The 19115-nt window shown below is 46.5% G+C and overlaps 1 protein-coding gene and 1 long non-coding RNA gene across 4 annotated transcripts in view; one reads left to right on the forward strand and one right to left on the reverse strand.

The window, feature by feature from the left end:
- Positions 1 to 19115, forward strand: part of UNC5B (unc-5 netrin receptor B) — a 150770-nt gene that overhangs the window by 68131 nt on the left and 63524 nt on the right. The window lies entirely within an intron of this gene.
- LOC115655153 lies at positions 297 to 18815 on the reverse strand. The gene is made up of 3 exons (XR_004001340.1): positions 18803 to 18815; positions 14396 to 14398; positions 297 to 470 (listed from the first exon to the last, which is right to left on the reverse strand). It is a non-coding gene; the product is annotated as an uncharacterized LOC115655153 (long non-coding RNA).

Raw genomic sequence — 19115 nt, forward strand, 5'->3', positions numbered from 1 at the left:
CAGCGCTGCAAACAGGGAGTTGCAGCGCTGGTGGTGCCCTGCAGATGTGTACACCTCCTAAGTTGCAGCGCTGTAACTCCCTCACCAGCGCTGCAACTTTCTGATGTAGACAAGCCCTAAGATACTGATTTGATTTCCAACCCCCAGTTCTGTCTTGTCACTCCTTTATCCCTGCTGTAACAGCCCATGCTCCCTGCAAATTCTGAACCTTCTCCCAGGTCTCCATGATCTTGACTTACCTGTGGGATTTTGTCTCTTGCCCCCTTCAAATTTAGTTTTAAAGCCCCACTCACTAGGTTAGCCAGTCTGTATCCAAATAAGCTCTTCCCCTTCCTCGATAGGTGGGGCCCATCTCTGTTTAGCAGTCCTTCCTCCTGGAACAGCATCCCGTAGTCCAAGGAAGCCAAAGTCCTCCCGGTGACACCATCTTTACAGCTAGGCATTCACCTCCAAGATGGATCTGTCTTTGCCTGGGCCCCTACCCTTGACCAGAAGGATGGAAGAGAACACCATCTGCATCCCCAACTCCTTCACCTATACTCCCAGAACCCTGTCGTCACTTCTGATCTGCAGAGGGTCATACCTTGCAGTATCTTTAGTGCCCACGTGGATGAGTAGCATGGGGTAGTAGTCAGAGGGCCGGATGATCCTCAACAATCCCTGCATAATGTCTTGGATACAGGCCCCTGGCAGGTGAGTACCTCCCAGGATGCCATGTCAGAGCGACAGATGGGTGCTTCTGTCCCCCTCAGAAGAGAGTCACCAACTACGTTTCCTCCTTGGAGTCATGGCTGTGATCCTCCCAGCCTTGGGGGTACATGGCTTCTCCTCCTCCACCTTTTGGGGTGATTTCTTATCACTCATTGCCAGGGCAGCATTTTGGTTTTCCATCTCCATGGTGGTGGGTTGGGAGTTAGGGTGGAGTACTGCCTGCTGCCAGAAGTGACCAGCTGCCAGTGTCCTCCCTGTGACAGAGCCATATCCTCCTCCCCCAGTGTTGTAATAGCAATCCTCTGTAACTGGATAGCTTCCTTAGCCTTGAATGACTCCATATGAATACTTGTGGGCACGGATGCTCCTCAGCCTAGCCACTGCCTCCTGTAGCTCTCCCACCTGGTTCCTGAGAGATTCCACCAGCATGCACCTTTCACACTGGATGGTCCCCCCAGCGGGAAAGGCAGGCCACAGTCTCTGCAAATCCACACTAGGATCTGGGTAGAGGCATACATGGTTAGATTGTCTGTCTGGATACAGGCGCAAGTGGAGGGGACAGGAGCAGGGTTGCCACACAGGTGACGCAGCCCTTCCTAACCATAGTGATTATATTACAACTGCCTCTTACAAACTCTTGGTCTGTTAGCTTTTAGCTTTTAAGGCCTTCCCTCCGAGGTCAGCCTTACCCCTTCATTAATCACACGGGCTAGGCTGATCACAGGGCTGATCAAAGATGATCAGCTGACCCAGTAACTGAAAATAACTGAAATAAACTGAAAGAGAAAGAAACATGCAAAAAGCCATACAAAATCACTCACCCCAAAGTTAGTACTCGCACCTTATTTGTTCAGCAGGGGGTAGGTAGGTAGGTAGATGTCCTGATTTTATAGGGACAGTCCCAATTTTGGGGTCTTTTTCTTATATAGGCTCCTTTTACCGCCTATTTCCTGTCCCAATTTTTTCACATTTGCTGTCTGGTCACCCTGGGAAGGAGGTAAGTAAGATGTTGATCAGATGGCAAAGAGCAAAGATTGCCTTTCTTTATTGTTCCCACCTTTGGGCTAGAGAAAATGCGCACTTTTAAAGTTATCCATGCTGTATATGGTATGGAGCACACAGTTTTTCTGCCTCCTGTCTCTCTCAAAATTGTTTCAGAGAGGTATTGATTTCTGAACACTCAAATGCAGATTGTGCCTGATCCTCACTTTCTAAATATGAATGATCCTCCTCCTCCTCCTTAGCGTAATGCTGTCCCTGGGGAGCTAACAGACAAGCTCTGCAAGAGTTTTGTAAAAAAAAAAGTGATTTGAATGGGGCTGATTCCTGTGATTGGAAGCTGAGGTAGAGCAAGTAGTCTTGTATCAGAGGGGGTGACAGAACTGCAAAGCTTGTGTGGTAAAGAGAGCAATTACTCAGTGTCTGTGTATTGTACTGTCCAGCAGCAGCGTCCTCTCTGGCTATTGGTACATGCTAAATGTCATGCAAATGAGCAGAGTGAGGAAGAGAGGTAGAGATTTGAGCCCCATTACTGAAAAAGGGATCTGTTTAGGCAGAGCCTTACACCTGCACCAAATCACACTTGTAGTCAATAGGGCTCTGCATAGGGAGTAGGGGAAGGGTTTGCTTGCTTAGGGCTTGGCTGCACTGGCACTTTACAGCGCTGCAACTTTTGCGCTCACGGGTGTGAAAAAACACCCCCCCAAGCGCTGCAAGATACAGTGCTGTGAAGCCTCAGTGTAATCAGTGCCGCAGCGCTGGGAGCACGGCTCCCAGCACTGCAAGCTGCACCCGTAAGGGATGTGGTTTACGTGCAGCGCTGGGAGAGCTCTCTCCCAGCGCTGGCGCCCCGACCACACTCACACTTCAAAGCACTGCCGTGGCAGCACTCCCGCAGCGCTGCCACGGCAGTGCTTTGAAATTTCAAGTGTAGCCATACCCTTAGATCACTTTGTAGGGTAGTGACAAGGTAGATCTTTAGGCTTGGTCAGCCACTGTATATCAGTGTGTGTTAACAGTACAATCTATATGTTTGTGTGCTACAAATGAAAAGAAAGGAAATGTAAAACTTCTCTAGCACAGCACTGGTTGGCTGCACAAGTGGGGTGGAAAGGGCATTTAAAAGGGAGCGGGCTAGTGGTAAATCGTTTATAGAGGTAGCAGTTGAACCAGTGGGAACCCAGTGGGATTCTAGAGCTTGGAGAGCTTTGAATTATGAGTTCCAGGTTGCCCCTCGTTTCTCTGTGTCATTGGCTTTATTTGATATTGGATAGGGTAAAGCCCATCTTTTGCAATCTGATCCCTCACCATTTGGATCCTGAGCCACTTTCAGCGGGATGCAGAACCCTGCCAAGTCTTGAAGCTGTGGGTAAGGCAGGAAGCTGCATTGAGAAGTGTTGCTAACTTTGGTCTCCCTAGTTTTTCAGTTGAGATCTGCCTCAACTTGTAGCGAGATCTACAATATGGTGTCCATCTCCTTTACACATGGACCATTTTTATCTCAGGTGGTTTAAAAGCATTGATTACAGCTTTTTAAGTCACCTTACATGCCTTAAACAAAACATGATTGCTGCCTGATTTCCATGTTAAGACAATGCATTGCAAAATAATTGCTTTAAATTATAAACTCAACTCATAGACTCAATAGACTTTAAGGTCAGAAGGGACCATTATGATCATCTAGTCTGACCTCCTGCACAATGCAGGCCACAGAATCTCACCCACCCACTCCTGTAACAAACCCTTAACCTATGTCTGAGTTATTGAAGTCCTCAAATTGTGGTTTGAAGACCTCAAGCTGCAGAGAATCTTCTATCAAGTGACCTGTGCCCCCTGCTGCAGAGGAAGGCAAAAAACCTCCAGGGCCTCTGCCAATCTGCCCTGGAGGAAAATTCCTTCCCGACCCCAAATATGGCGATCGGCTAAACCGGGAGCATGTGCCAGCCAGCACCCAGGAAAGAATGTTTGGGGATTAAAATTTTTAAATATGTGTGTGATTTCCATTAATGTGAGGCCACTTTGTGTGTGCAAAATGGTTCCTTTATTTCCCACGTAGTATTTTAAAAGGTGTTGCTCTTTTAAAAAGAAACCTATTCCTTTTGTCTGAATCACTTATTTCAATGAGATTTCATATTGTGCTTAATTTTCTGTATGTTAGATGATAATTAATAATAATACTTTGGACTTTCTGACATTAACTTTCTTCTTCTCTTTTTTGTTTTAAAACTGTCATTCATTTCACAATACTAGTGATGCATGTGAAGAAAACAGAATATTACTGCATTAGTCTCTGCTGGATTTTTGTATATGGCGTAAAGCCCATATAATTATTATATCCATTAAAATAATGTTGGGGTTCAATAAACAGAACAAAATATACACGAGTAAAATGATAATGGAATTAAAACAGCACAAAGAGAAGTTTCTTTGTCCATAATAAGAACCAGCGCTCAATGAAATTTTGAGATAGTTTTCAAACATAACTGCCTCCCTAAAGGAAATGTGTAAAATAGGGCAAAATACTCTAACACAGTAGCAGAGTATAATATGGATTTGCTACATATTATTTTTAGTCTCTCTTCCCTTGGTATTTATGGAGATTCACAAGCCTCATGGATGTGCCCTGTTAAAACCAGAAATAGGGAACAATTTGCACCTATCTGCTTGAAATGCGTTATAAATTTATGTATTGAAAAATGAGTAGGTTCATACCATGACAAATCTCATTTGTTTACACTTCTCTGTCGGTTTCCCCTTTGATTATCATAATCATAAAGATAAACCAAAGAATAGTACTAGTAGCTCTATAAATACTAAGACCTAATACATAAGAGACAGGTGGTCTTCTGACTCTGAATGGGGCAAGGCTCTGGCAATATCTCGTTTTTGTCCTCATTGAGGGTTGGTTTTCCTGATTTCTATCCTTTTGGGAGACAACTTGTATTTGTGGCTGTTGAGAGTTGTTCCCTTTTTCATGGTTGAGGTTTTGACTTGTGTATTGGAAGCTTTTGGATTATATGCAGAAGATGGAACTGGAAGGTTGTCACTGAGAATCTTTCTCCCCCTCCCCCTATGTCCCATTTGGAGAACATATGGATTAATCATTTTAGTCATATTCTTGATATTGTCCTTCATTGTGGTTTGGAAGCCCCAGAACAAGAAGCTGCAGACCCAGTGTTGGTAAAGGGTTACCCCAAAAGGCAGTGTTTTTTTAGGTAACCTGACTTCTCACTTGGGCCGTGCTGAAAGGCCATAAAGCCAATCACAGAGATTTCGAAGCAGAAGTAAATTCCAGGTGGTTCCGTTCATCTTAGGAGGAGTTAGTGTTAGATACATCAGAACCCTCAAAATGTCTGAGTCCTGAGATGCTGTTCAAATTCTTGTCACGATCCCTCCTAAGGAACTGGCCATGGATGCTTTTGGGAAGCTAAAGCTCATGTCCGCTCAGAACCCAGAGTGTCATGTTAGAAGAGGGCCCCAGAATATGCTGAGGAGCTTGAATGCCATTTTTTTGCAATGAGAGTAAGGGAATTTCTAGGACAAGTCTATTAGCAAGTCCCATATCTGTTGTAATGTGTGCCAGCGGAATCCTTGAGCAGCTGAAAACGCCCTAGAGCATCCCCATTGGGCTAAGCCTTGAGAGGACCTGGGCACCTGCAACTCCAGTTGATTTCCAGGAGAATTGCAGGAGCTCAGCACCTCGCTGGGTTTGGTCGCGTGTGTGTGTGCGTGTGTGCGCGCGTGTGTGCGTGTGCATGTGTGCTAAACTTTTTGTTCTGGAGCAGATTTCTCTGAACTGTTCGGCCAAGGCTCCTTGCTATACCTGACCCATGTGATCAGTGCATGGCATATATAGTGCACATGGTGAATGGTGAGCTCCCTTCTCATGGTAGCCAACTTGTGATTCCTGCTGCAGCTGAAAGTTTATGGACCTCGCCAGAGGTTAATGAGCCAAAGTGTACCATGTTGTAAGTCTGTCAGTGGTGTATATTGAACCACAGCTCCAGCATGATGGATGGTCCCAGCTCAAACCTTTAAAATATAAAAATAAAATGAATCTGGACTGCCCCACTTCTGTAGTGCTCCCCGAAGACATGGAGTGTTGTTTAAAGAGGATGGTGTGACCAGACTGGAGCCCGAATGGAAATTGCCAGGTAGGTGGGGGTGGCGCATCCCCATTGGTGTCAGGATGAGTAGTTAGATCCCTTGCTAGAGTGGCTAATAGCTAATGACTGGAGGTGGGAGGGGGAAGGTGAGAGGGAAGGGCATGGTGGATGATACCTAATCAATATACACCATTCATTAACACAGAGACTTTCAGGCTGTTTGTCCTCATTCTTCCTGCCTAGGAGAGCAACGCAAGGTCAGTTTCAGCAGACACTGTTCACCTATTTTATTTTAGTTTTATATTTTAGAGTGAACATAGGACTCATAAAAGTGAGAGAATAACAACATTGGCTAGTGCTGGCATATTCCTGGCCAGCTTCCCATGCACACAACTCCCCGCCTCGCCACCCCACAGCATCTTCAGTTTGTCCAGTCCTGGGACCCACTCCTACCTTTGCTTGTGCACTTTACCGTTGCCTGTCACGCTGGGCTGTTCTTGGTCCAGGTTTCTTCCACACAAAATGGCACTGATGTCAAATTTTGCAATGGTTTATGATATTCTTAAGAACATAAGAACGGCTGTGCCGGGTCAGACCAAAGGTCCATCTAGCCCAGTATCCTGTCTACCGACAGTGGCCAATGCCAGGTGCCCCAGAGGGAGTGAAGCTAACAGGCAATGATCAAGTGATCTCTCTCCTGCCATCCATCTCCATCCTCTGACAAACAGAGGCTAGGGACACCATTCCTTACCCATCCTGGCTAATAGCCATTTATGGACTTAACCTCCATGAATGTATCCAGTTCTCTTTTAAATGCTGTTATAGTCCTAGCCTTCACAACCTCCTCAGGCAAGGAGTTCCACAAATTGACTGTGCGCTGTGTGAAGAAATTCTTATAACAGTGGCGCCTACGTCGCAGCTGAAAGCGGGCTCTGATTGTGCTGTAGAAACATAGCAAGAGGCAGTCCCTTCCCAAAGTGTTTACGCTCTATAGATGACAGGAGAAAGGTGGGGAAGAGGAAGAGTGAATCCTCTTTCACAGATGGAACAACGCCCAAAATCACACAGGAGGTCCATACCGGAGCCATTAATTGAACCCGGATCTCCTGAGTCCCTTTCCCATGGCTTTAACCACAAAACCATCCTTCTTCATTAAGAAGCTGATGTTTGTTAACTCTTCTGGAAGACCACCAAACAATTTTATGTGTGTCCTGAGGCAGGATTTGCATCCAGGAATCCAAAGGTGAATGATCGCTGCTGTAACTCTTCTTCCAGAAGCAATAACAAAGCTCTGATTCAGCCAGTCAAAGAAGCAGGAGACTTCGTGTGGCCTGACCATTGCAGATAGAGCACTAGCAGTGCAGTGGTTTTTGTTTTGTGCTTTATCTTGACAGTGTTAGATTTTAAGCTGCTCAGGGCAGAGGCTGTCTTATTAATTTTTTTGAAGCATCAAGGAGATGAACATCATGTGCATTTACTGTGCTATAGAAATACTTACTAACACACAAGAAGTCGCTCTCCTGTGGGTTGTAATACTTTGGTAGGTTTACTGTGCACTTGCTGGGTGGTACTGGTGGCCTGAGACACATAGGTCAGACAAGATGATCCTGTGTGTGGTCTTTTCTGGTCTTAAACTCTATGACAATTTCCTGTAGAAAAATAATTTCCCCCATCAAATGCCTTTATTAACCTTACTTCTATCCTCTACCTCCAGATGTGCAGCACCTTGGGAGAAAGTACAGGAGGAAGCAGAATTCCTCCCAAAGTGTAGAGCATTGTACTTACTGTGCCCTGAGGTGCCTGGCAGAGGTTCAGCCAGCAAAGTTGTGCGGAGGCCAGGAGGAAGCGGGTGGAGAGCATAAAGAGGAAAGTGCAGGCCCAAGGCAAAGGAGCAGAATGTTGGGGTCAGGGCAGTGTTATTGGTTCTTCTCATTAACAGGGCGAAAGTGACATATGCTGGAGGCAGTTACTTAGGAAGAAATCCTGAACCCTGCCAATCCAACTGTGACATTGAATGTGGAAGATGGAGAAGAGGAGACAGGGAGGCAAGAAGAAGTGGGTGAATCACTGTAGGGGCTATTTTTGCAAAAGAGCATCGGGCAGCTGAAGCTGGGTCAGGGGAAGGACATGGACTGGTAAAGTGTGACAGTAGGAGAGACAGAGATTGCAGCAAACAGTTAGCTAGACCCCACCTTAGCTCAGCGCTGAACTCTTAAAGTGAAAGGGACCAGTGGGGGAAAGAACTCAACCCAATAAAACAAGAGGCTATTCAGCTAGCACTTCTGAGCGCCAGCCCCTCCCTATTTGGTTGCCAAACTTTTTTTCTCTTTCTTTGTATAGACATCCCTCTCCTTTTCTCTCGGTGTCCAACCCCATTTAATAAAGGTGCACAGCAAGGGAGTTCATCTGCAGAGTTTTAATTTTGCTTGGAGAAGAATCTGCTTATTTTAAAACTGTATAATTACTGCTGGCTTAAAGCACCCCCTCATTACCGGAGTCTGGAAGGAATGCTCTGTAATTACAGCAGTCATCTACTGCAGGGAGGGAAGGAGGGAGGGGAGAGGAAGGGATCTGCTAACAGGTCTCAGAAGTTGGAGACAATTCATGTGTGAAAAATGTGTGAGAGCACACTCGGTTTTTGGCCAGTCGGTCAAAGGGAGAGGCTCAGCCAGCCCATGCCTAATCCTAGGGAAGTGTTCACAGGTTCAGTTTAGCTGGAGGCCCTTGTTGCCCGTGAATCTTGTGTGAAATCCTGGCCCTATTGAAATCCAATGGAAGTTTTGCCATTGACTCCAGTGGGGCCAGGATTTCACCCTTGGAATCAAGTAGTACAACTACAACAGTTGATACTTAGCACTTATATAATGCTTTCACCTCATGATCTCAAAGCACTTTGCCAAGGAGAGCAAGTATTATAATAATTGTGATACTGGAGAAGTGGAATGTCTTGCAGTCACTGAAAGGGAGTCAGTGACAGAGCTGGGAATAGAAACCAGGTCTCTTGGCAATGAGGGGCTGGTGACATAATTCCCCACCTGGCAGGGGAGGAAGCTGCAAGGTTGTGACATTGAAGGAATTGGGAGGGGAGGTGTTTCTTAAGAGAGACCCTCAGGTTGGAGCTTTCTCATAGTGCAGCGGTGGCTGTGTCAAGACACCATGAGGAAATGGAGAGATGTGACTGACATCATCCTCAAGAGGAGGCCCATGTAAGTGAGGTTCTTCAGGAACCAGCTGATGAACCCACTGGGTGGCTGGTGTCACCTGTTTAATGCAGGAGTTTAAATGGGCTCTAGCCAAAGGAAGAGAAAGGAGGATCACCAAAATGTTTCGGCAAAACAAGTTGCAAGGTGATACACCTTGGGAAACAGGATCTCCCAGGCCAGGGCCGGTGCAACCCATTAGGTGACCTAGGCAGTCGCCTAGGGCACTAGCATTTGAGAGGCGGCATTTTGGGTCCTTCGGCGGTGACCATGGCAGCTGGACCTTTGGCCGCCCCAATCATCATTGGCATTTAGGCGGAGGGACCTGGGGCGTGGAGGTGTGGGGAGGGCTGCCTGCATAAGTAATGGGGGGTGCGGCATGCAGGGGAACCGCTCCGCGCCTCAGCTCACCTCTGCTCCACCTCCTCCCCTGAGCACGCCGCCCCGCTCTGCTTCTCTTCCTCCCAGGCTTGCGTCGCCAAACAGCTGATTGGTGCTGCAAGCCTGGGAGGCGGGAGGAGTGGAGCGGTGACGGCATGCTCGGGGAGGAGGTGGAGCAGAGGTGAGCTGGGGTGGGGAGCTGCTGCTCCCTGGGCTGCGGGGAGCTGCTTCAGGGTGGGGAGCTGCCACAGGGCTCGGGGGTTAGGTGCAAGGTGGAAGTTTCGCCTAGGGCGTGAAACATCCTTGCACTCGCCCTGCCCAGACCCCCCATAATCATGAGACACACTGTGTGCCTCCTTGCTTAAAGAAAATAGAAGACTAGGTCAGACGCAGAGGGATTTCACCCTAGCAAGTGATTCCAAGTTTGACAGAAAGGGACATAAAAGGGACTATGAAACTCCAGGAAAAGTGCAATTGGTGGAGGAAAATGAGCCTGTTACTCAGACAGAAATCCTTCTGGGAAAAGGTTAAGTGTTTTTCTAAAATTAGTTATTAAATAAAAGATTATGTAGAATAAAAAATGTTGTCCATTGTTTTGCATGAGCTAACCTTAGGGGGGAGGGAAAAATGATATTTTTGGAAAGCACACTTAGTGTAACAGTGGGTGAGACCACAATACCAAGTGTGTTATGCAGAACTGTTCATGCTATGGCTAGAATCAACTTCTACAACACGCCAGCTGCTTTTTACTGTATTTAGTAGGCACACAATCAAAGGAGTAGCAATGCAAACTGCATTATATTTTGGGGCAGGCTGGAGGGGCATTGGTAATGCTGAGGGGGTCCAAGTGCTATGACGGAGAGTGTTGTAGACCAGCACTGCCAGAGCTGGGTTGGAGGCCTAAGACTTGACTAGCCAGGGCTGTTGTTGGCAAAGAGGGAGATGTGCTGGCAGAGTGCTGTGAGTAGAGGGAAGCTGCAGGTGACAATTAAAACTAATAATTGTAGCCGTCTTGTATTTGTATAGCACTGTTCGTCTACAGCTCTCAAGGCTTTACAGACAATTCGACCTTGCAGATATGCTTTGGTCTGTGCAGACTAAGAGCTGCCAGGGTAAGGAGTGCTGCAGGACAGGGCTGAGGTATGTTGGCAGCACTGTGTGCATTAAACCTTCTGCATTCGGACTGTCTCTGCCTAGTGTTACTAATCTTCTATTTCCTAAGCACTGAATTTTACCTCCTGCTCCCCTCACCCCTGCAAATCAATCTAGACAGATAAAGAGGTTTAAATCTGTTTGGCTTCCTGGTACAATTGGTGTGTCACACAGCCTCGGAGGTGCCTAGCTGTCTGCCTAGTTGTGTTTGAAATACCTGTCCCTTTGGGGGCTTGGAGGGATACACAAGAGGGTCATGCCCTGCTTCAAGGCATAAGACCTCACTCCACCGATGTTCCCTGGGTCTCTGGCAGTCTGAGAGCAAAGGTACAGTGTGGTATGTTGATATAGGGCAGGAGTGGGCAAACTCCATCCTGACCCGCCAGCAGTTTTAAGCTGGCCAGCGAGCTCCCGCTGGGGAGCCAGGTCGGGGGCCACACCACACGGCTCCCAGAAGCCTGAGCATGGCCCCGCTCCGCGGGTCGGAGGCTGCTTCACACATTGGAGCCGGAGAAGGGACATGCCACTGCTTCTGGGAGCCACTTGAGATAAGCACCGCTGGGAGCCTGCACCACTTGAGTCACTCCCCATGCCCCAAACCGATCCCCCTCCCGCTCTCCAAACCCCTCGATGCCAGCATGGAGTGCTATCCTGTACACCAAACCTCTCATCTCCAGCCCCATCCAAGAGCCTGCACCCCCAGCCGCAACTTGCACCCCTTCCTGTACCCCTGCCTCAGCCCTGGTTCCCCTCCAGACTAACTCGGTTCCAGCCCAGAGCACCCTCCTACACCCCAAACTCCTTATCCCTAGCCCCACGCCAGTGTCCACACCCCCAACCAGAGCCCTCACCCCCTCCTGTACCCCAACCCCAATTTTGTGAGCATTCATGGTCTGCCATACAATTTCTATTCCTCGATGTGGCCCTCAGGCCAAAAAGTTTGCCCACCCCTGATGTAGTGGGTTCCTTCTTAGTTGTGTTTTAGGGCTAGGTTGTGATCTGCCCTTGCATGGGTGCTCAGGAGGAAAGGGGGCTGCACAACAAGCTTCCTGCAACTATACATGACTAAGCAAGATCTGACCACACTAGCAGCCCCTGAGCAGAGACTGCCCAATCATTGCTCCCAGAACCGAGTGCGGATGACACAGATTATCCAAGATTTTGCTGGTGCTCCCCCTGGGCAGGGTAGCGCCCTGCACAGGGCTCTGTGCAAAACCCTTAGAAAATTCAGGTTTGGCTGTGAGCTGAACTAGAGAAATGAACCCCCCTCTCCCTTTGCCGGATCAGTGGGTCATTGGCTCCTAGCTCAGTGGCTTGAGACACACTCTTCTCTCTTGGTGCACGTTCATACATGCTAACATTAAAACAGCAGAAAATGTGGCTCCATACAAACTGATCCTTTCTACAGAAAGAAATGCAGTGTAGCCACATCCAGGCAGCCAAAAGTCATGAGTCAGTCCCCAGAAATCCATGAGAATTTAAAAAAAAATAAATGTAGGGGTTCTCTTTATTTCCCTGCTGGTTTTTGAGTCTTTAGGGTGCTTTCAGCCAGGGCTAGAAACTTGGGGGGGGGGTTTATGTGTGTGGGGAGGGATGTTAAGTGACAGTGAGGATTCCCATGTGATAAGATGACAGCGGAAGTTGGTGCATCAGGGAAAACACCAATACATTAAAGACTAACAGATTTATTTGGGCATAAGCTTTCATGGGTAAAAAACCCACTTCTTCAGATGTCAAAAACCACTTCTTCAGTCCTTCCTGCATCCGAAGAAGTGTTTTTTACCGACGAAAGCTTATGCCCAAATAAATCTGTTAGTCTTTAAGGTGCCACCGGACTCCTCCTTGTTTTTGTGGATACAGACTAACACGGCTACCCCTCTGATACTTGACTCCAAATACACTGAGACTTGGCAACAATGCAACTATGTAGAGCAATACATTGTATGACTGGCCTTTTCAATTTTAGGAGCAGATTATGATTTCAGTTATAGGTCTATAGGCCTAGTAACGGTACTGCAATCGGGAGCATTACTCTGCATTTGCACCACTGTAACTGAGATCAGAATCTGGCCTTTAATGTATAGTGCACCATTTCTTTGTTGCAATTGAAATAACTAAGTCATCTTATTACCTCCCTAATACACCCAGATCATACTGTCTCTGATTTCCTTCCTCTCAGTACTTATTTCCTCCTCTCCTTCTCTACTGAACCCCATTACAAAGCCTACGTGCCCTTGAGAGAGAGAGAACTGTCCCGGGGAATGCATTCCTGGTCCATTCTCCACTGAACCGCCACTCTCTGACCTAGCTGTCACTATGGTGGTCTCGTGAGCATTGGGAATTTGATTGGCACTTATATAGTATGTACCAGCATGAGATGTCAGATGCCAAGGGGATAGGAGCCTTGTATAAATACATAGATGGGTAGACATGCACCATGCCTCTAGGTTTCTTACTCACAATTTCAGTCTGTAGCTGAGATGTAAGGTATAAATATTTTCCAACTGTCCTTCCTTCTCTAACATCTCATCCCCGGGGATCTGTTTGTCCTCCCCAGATTCTCTCCCTCGCAGCTCTTTCCTTCAGATGCAGTCTCACATCCCCCACTGGTAATCACATTCCTTTTTTTCCTTGTCACACAGACACATTTGTTTACCCTGTTGCACTGTCAGTCCTCCATGCGCTCCCACTCCTCACTTAGAAGCAGAGTTTAATGTACTCAGCACTGAGTTAATGAGGACGAGGGATTACATCAGCAAACTGCAAACAACGAGGAGAAGGTAACAGCAGCTCTCCCGGGAGGGTGGTGACAAGGCCCCATTATATCCTCTGTCTCTCTGTTTCATCGACTGTTTCCAACTTGCATCAGCCTTTTGCAGCTCCTTGTCCTCAGTGAGTAGGGTCAAGCACATTGCTCGCAAACAGCCATGTAGCCATGTCCTGGAAGTTTGATGCAGTCACAGACCCTTAACTTTGCCAAGTAAGATTTCTTAGTTTGCAGGTATGGCCTTACCCATAAGCAATCAACTGAGGCTTCCCTATTGGATGGCACCATGATCCTGCCCAGCACAGCTCACAGACTACTCTGGCCACTAGACCAGAGTGAGGCAACTCCCTACACACTCTCCCTGAACCTCAGGGTAGTGGGACCACAGAGGGAGACAATTTCCAGGCCCTTATTTCCCCTGGCATCTTAAAGCTCTGGTCTTGCTTGGAGCCCTGCAAATTGCAAAGCCAGCCTTGAGGAAGAGTCTGCAGTTTGCTGTACAAAGGGGTAACGAGCTAGAAAAGCAATCCCTGAGCTGGGGTTATGATGCAGACTATATAAAGTGGAGAGATCCCCACAGAATTCTGCTCTGGACAAATAGAAGATTCTTGCCTTATGGAGACTTTAAGGAATCAATTGAGCATCGAAGTAGCATTGGAAATGGGCACTGAAGGAGGAATTAGTTTAGCTGACTCAGGTGCTGACACTGCAGGTATCCAAAATAACTACATGCCTTATACAGACATACACAGACAGAGAAACCAAAAGGAGAGAGACTTAGGCTGCTGCTGACTCCCTGCTTGTTTAGTTAAGGCAGCATGGTATAATGTGGAGATTGTCAGACCAGCATCTTGCATACATGTCTCTGATTATTACATATAAATATATATTCAGCACCAATGTGGAGCTGATATCCAGGTGATAAACTGGAGAGCTATGTAATAAATAGATTTTATCATGCACTCTTTGAGCACCTCTCCTGCCTTCTGCCCATTAATCCATCTTCCCCCAGAACTTCTCTGACATCCCAAAACCTGACCAGCTCCCTGTCCTTTGCCCCACCCCACCAAATGTGCCACCTTCTCCCTAGAATGACCATCAAGGCCAAGGACCATCAGGATTCATTCCTGCACCATGATTCATTTATGGACCAATACCTTACAGTCCTGCACAGCTAGAAAAAGCTGCTTCATACTGTTGGGAAGGGGAGACTCCCAATATCGAGATGGGATCCAGCATTCACTTCAAATCCTGGGAAGTCTAGAGGCATTAGTTGTCCAAGTCATAGCATACATGGAAAAGCTCTCTTTTAGTCTACTTTTTGGAAACATTTTACAGGCATTACTTTTAATTTTAATTCCTCTCTGAGATGCACAGTTGGACTCCTGGTAACCAAAGCAGTTGGATTCATAGGCAGAGGGATACAAAAATAGTCCGAGTAATGTGTAATAACTCTCTAACTCATTGGTAAGAGGTTTTACTACAGCACGTGACATACATTGTTCATGGTGGTGCAATATGTATGAAAGTTTTAATTATACATACTTGGGAGACCTGCAGAACTCACCTGTAACTTTGCCACGTACGAGTAATGTGACCATCCCAAACTCCTGCTGGTAAGACCTTTTTACCATGCCACATCATTATGAATTTTCTCTCTCTGTGTCTGTATGTATAAAATCAGCCTTACAAAATAGTCATGAGAATTTGCCAGCCTAGGGACAAAATCCACCTTTTTTCCCATACAACATGATATTGATGTTAATGAAGAAAAAAAATGGTTCTGGTAAGTGGATGAGTAGAATTTTACCAGGCTGATATTGTAGGTATGTATGGCTAAGGACTTAACAGCACAGAAATTTTCTATTTGTCCCACTGGATCAATGCAATACAAGATGTTAACTAGCTCACTTCCCCATACCAATTACTTTAACGACCTGCAATTCCATTCTCTTGCATCCTCTTTTCCATCCCCTTTTTCCTTCTCTGTGTCTGCAAGTGAGAGTTCCTGGACATCTGCCTCATTTGCCAGCAGAGACTTGTGATTCCTCAGAAAGAAAAGTAATCAGTGTTAGAATATATACTGCTCTGCCTGCTTGTGGGTTATAAAACACTACCTGTTAGGGGCAAGATTTCCCTTGCCACTTATAGTCAGCTCAAGGAGAGAACAGCTGAGGGCAACCAGATCTAAAAGAATGGAAACTAATGGAATAATTACAAATATAATAGTTCCATAAAACCAAGCTCAGTAATTGAAGATCCTGAAATAGTGAAACCTGACACACAGAGAAGTATGTTTGCATGTATCCGGGGTGCAATCCAGACCCGTGAGAGGCTATGTCACTGCTTGCTCTGCAACCTTCGGTGCCTCACAATTTGGCAGTGCCCTGGTCCATGGAGTGAAAGGACTCTTTCCTGTCCACACATGTACCTTCACCCCACAAAATCCTGAAGACTGGAGAAGAACGTAGTTCAAATCCCAGCAATTTCACTTGTTCACAGAAGAAATGAACGTGTCCCGATTGTGAGGCAGAGAGAGAGCATGAGAGAAATTCTCTGGCCTGTGCTATGCAAGGGGTCAGACTAGATGATCACAATGATCCTTTCTGGCCTTGGAATCTATGACTCTATAAGGTTTCATGTAGCAGACTCAGGGGACTTGCTGTCCGTACTTAATGCCACTGACTGTGCTTGCTTTGTTGTCTGCTAGAACCCCCATGCCTTGAGGATGCTCTGAGTCACAAGGTCCAAGAGAGTGTCCTTTTGTTGTTCTCTCATATTGATGATGGAGGCATGACATGAGGGTGTTCTATGTGTTTACTTCATTTTCAAAGCCCTGCAGGTAAACTAGATCAGTTGCATCATGTGATATAGTACAGAAATAGCAAAGGAAGGGCAAGGATGTTCTGGAGCCCAGCACAGGGAGGGAGAACAGCTGAGGCACTCCCAAAAGCTGCTACCCTTTCCCTATTCCCTCCTCTTTAGCTCTCCATCTAAAACCAGGAAATCTTGGTAGTGGAAATTCTGAAACAACCAGTCCCCCAGGGACTAGACTACGGTGGCATCACAGGGCAGGGAGCATTCTGAGTGGTATCATCTAATAAGAACACTGTGCAATTCTATAAGACCTTTCATCTGAGGATTTCAAAGCACGTTCTTACTAATTAAGCCTCACAACATCCCTGTGAGCTAGGTAAGAGATATGGGGGGGATGCTTCATTAATTAGTTACTGTTTGTAAAGCACTGTAAAGGTGAAAACATGAGTGCTGAGATGGTCCAGAACCAGAGCCTCAGATGTAAACATCATCCCACTATGGGGAAGTTCACATCTGGCTCTGATCTTAACAGCTGGCTCCTAAGGCTCCAGTCCTCAAAGACGTTTAGGTGTCTATCTCTCAATATGAGTTGAGTGCCTAACAACAGTTTAGGATCTGGGCTCTAGCTCTTATATGGGCCAAATCAAAACTCAAGAGCCCAACAGCAACCCAGGCTTTGGGGAAATCTGAAGCCAAAATTTGTGTTGCAGGGCCTTCTTATAGCATTAAACAGGAGTATTGTTTTTTCATCCCTTACTCAAATTTTTAATCACTCATCTCAACTATTAAACTGTACCTGGGGGTCATGGGAGGAAGAAGGGACAGTGTCTCTCGTTTCTCAGATCCAGAGACTGGTCTCTGTCCTGCAAGGTTAATTCTAGCCTGGTATAACCGATGGGTTTTGCTGCTTCCTCTCCCCCAACAGTTCATTCATCTCATGCACAGAATGGAGACAGCATAACCAGTTGATACATTGGCTAGGAGGAGGAGGAATCTCTCTCCTCTCTCCTCTGGTAACAATAGTCTTGCTTGGACAGGGAGAGGGAATGTAAAATGTGTTGTTTTTGCAGTGCTAATCCTTAAATGAGTGTTTGTTTCCCCTGAGGCAAGAAGGAGGACAGTGATAGGGTCATCAGATGTCCCAATTTTATAGGGACAGTCCCAATTTTGGGGGCTTTTTCTTATATATAGGCACCAATTACCCCCAACCCCTGTCCCGATTTTTTACAACTTGCTATCTGGTCACCCTAGATAGTGGGGAAAGATAAATAAGGGCTAGAAAGCCAGAGAGCCAGACTGGTCCAGACTTTCCACACGTGCCTTGAGGTGCTTTCTAAAATAAAACCAATGAAACAGCACTGGAAGTCTGGCTTTAAAGAAATAGTAGCCCTGTTAACTGGTACAGAGGGCTTTGAGAGCAAGGTGCATCTGGTCTCTGTGATCACACACAAGTGAGATAAGATATAATAATACCGACCATTTCTGTGGGAATTCTGTGTGAGAATCTCAAGTGCTTTACAACAATGAATGAATTTAGCCACTGCCTCACTGGGTACTGTAAGAAATATTGTTATGGTACATCTGGGGAAACTGAGGCACGGCAGTTAAGTGTCCAAGGCCACATGCATCTGACGAAGTGGATGTTCACCCATGAAAGCTCATGCTCCAAAACATCTGTTAGTCTATAAGGTGCCACAGGACTCTTTATTGCTTTTACAAGGCCACATAGGAGATTTAGCAGATTTGGCCATAGATTTCCTGACTCCTGGCCATGTGCTTAATCCTTAGACGATGTTCCTGTTCTCACTGTGTGTCTGTATGCCTGCTTGTGGTGCAGTTGGAGAGGGGAAGAGAGGAAGTGGGGGATGGACACTGGGTTTCTCACCCACTAATGCTCCCATAATCTCCCAAATGTTTTGATGGATAACAATTGCAGGAGGGAGGATTTTAACGCTTTCCCGTTTGTGTGTGAGGGGAGACAATTGCCGTGAACTGTGGGACAACAAGCCCACAGGTGTGGGGAAGTTGTTTTCTGAATCAGTCCATTGTTTTCTTTGTTTAATCTGATTTCCCTTCAGACCCTCCCCCAAAATGCCACCCCCAACGAAAGACTCTCATTGTTGGAGGTTGTCAATCTTTTACAAGTTGAGAGAGCTGGCAGCAAACATCTCCACATAAGTCACTGAGGAACAGATGTTGCAAGTAATCCGGATCAAGTCCATCAGATTAAAATGTGTGACATGCATCTCATCAAATATGCTGTGTGCCAACATTTCACCTACTGTCAGAGAGAGAGAGAGAGAGAAGTCATTTTCCAGGCTAAAGGAGATGTCCGTGCCTCTCTCCCTCAGTCTCTCGGATTCAGTTTACTCATTCTCTAGGCTGTGGTTTTCTGTCTCATACAGTCAGCATGCAGCCACTTTTGTCTCAAAATTCCACTCCCTGGTCATCCTTTTGGATGCAGTAATTTCTGGCAACAAGACAGCAGCAAAATGCTTGAGAAAGAGGTAGTGTCCCTTGCCTGCGATTGCCTCCTATGGATCCACATATAGCAAAGCAGCACACATCAAGTAAAGGGTGGAGTATCTTATTGCACACCATGTCCCTGACCAGTAATAGCAATCTGATGGATGCAATGGCCATGAGAAATAGGGCAGTGGGTGTGAAACTGACTGGAAGAATGTCCATGGCAAACTGGGCAAAGAGCGAGAGAGAATGTGTGGCTAAGAGTGCAGTGTTTTGCACAAGGAGCAGTCAGAGTGTGGTATAGTGTTGGCGCACTCTAAGGCTCCAGCATCAGTAGATTAGGGTGACCAGACAGCAAGTGTGAAAAATCAGGACAGGGCTTGGGGGGTAATAGAAGCCTATATAAGAAAAAGACTCAAAAATCTGGACTGTCCCTGTAAAATTGGTACATCTGGTCACCTTACAGTAGATAAGCAAGCTCCCATATGAATATGTTCAGGGTGCTGATACGCAGGT

Source organism: Gopherus evgoodei, chromosome 7 (assembly GCF_007399415.2).
Source record: "Gopherus evgoodei ecotype Sinaloan lineage chromosome 7, rGopEvg1_v1.p, whole genome shotgun sequence".
Lineage (NCBI taxonomy): Eukaryota > Metazoa > Chordata > Testudines > Testudinidae > Gopherus > Gopherus evgoodei.